The 1,102-nt window shown below is 46.9% G+C and overlaps 1 long non-coding RNA gene across 1 annotated transcript; it reads left to right on the top strand.

Moving 5' to 3' along the window:
- The first annotated feature begins 281 nt into the window (after positions 1–281).
- Positions 282–680, top strand: LOC112846844 (uncharacterized). Its single transcript, XR_003220026.1, has 2 exons — positions 282–428; positions 512–680. It is a non-coding gene; the product is annotated as an uncharacterized LOC112846844 (long non-coding RNA).
- Positions 681–1,102: the final 422 nt, after the last annotated feature.

The raw sequence follows: 1,102 nt of genomic DNA, 5'->3' as shown, positions 1-1,102 counted from the left end.
ATGTATGTATGTAATGTAATAAGTTTAATCAGCTGTTTTGCCAACACTACACCTTCATTTTTCATCAGTATGTTAATCCCCCCTGTTGGCGTTGACTGTTAATGTCAGGGATCCTGGGTCTGAGCGACCCAGGATCCCTGGGCAGTCATGGACCTGTTATATTATATGTATTTTTGGTGTTTTGCTGCCCCCTCTTCTCCGTCCTTGTAGATATGAATATGTGTGTGTGTGTGTGTGTGTGTGTGTGTATGGGTGCAGGTGTATCTGAACCCTTGTTTACAGGCGCCTTCAGGCCTGGTGGGTGTAGCCCTGCTAGGGGCCTGGCCACACCCGAAGCCGCACCTGCTGCTGATCAGGCCTCGTCGGGGAGCTACTTAAGAGAGTCTTGGAGCTCCCACCGACTCGGGATCATTGCGTTAGACTCCCAAGTCAGTGTGTGTTAGGAAGTGTCGATCGTGTGTGTGCCCGCGGGGGTCAGTGTTTAACGTCTGCCTCTATTGTTTTCCTACAGGAGGAAAGTGGAGAGGAAGGGCAGCACGCACAGGGTGTGCACAGTCACGACAGCGGGGAGCACGAACACGGACACCACTGGAAGACACGCACGGGAGTCTTGGGGAGCACGGGGATTAACTGTGCATCGTTATTTACCACATTGTAAATAAACGCACTGTTGTTGTTCAGAGCTCCGCGCCTGGGTCCTCATTCCCTACATCCCCTCGGTTGGCCATCGGCCACCGTGACAGTTAACCACGTCACACACTGCCCAACCCTTGTAATTCAGCTGATTGTTTTGTCATTAATATGTTAAAATGCTTTTTGAAAAATCTAAATGTAGGCCTGTGTTTCTGAGCTCATGAACGACAATTTTTATATATTTTTTTAGAGATACGTGGTCCTCACCACAAACGTGATTTACAGAATATGATGCTGAACGTGAAACAGTCTTACATTTGCCAAAAAACTTGTACCGATAGACTTAATGAATTACATCTGGCATCAAACTAACACAGCATTTCATAAAAAGACATCATGCTGTGTGGATATGACAGCTGAGAAAAATGTACTCACAGTGCAACTATATTTAAACCTCACAGCATGCACA

Source organism: Oreochromis niloticus, linkage group LG5, assembly GCF_001858045.2.
Source record: "Oreochromis niloticus isolate F11D_XX linkage group LG5, O_niloticus_UMD_NMBU, whole genome shotgun sequence".
Taxonomy (NCBI): domain Eukaryota; kingdom Metazoa; phylum Chordata; class Actinopteri; order Cichliformes; family Cichlidae; genus Oreochromis; species Oreochromis niloticus.
This window is presented reverse-complemented; position numbering and strand designations above follow the sequence as displayed.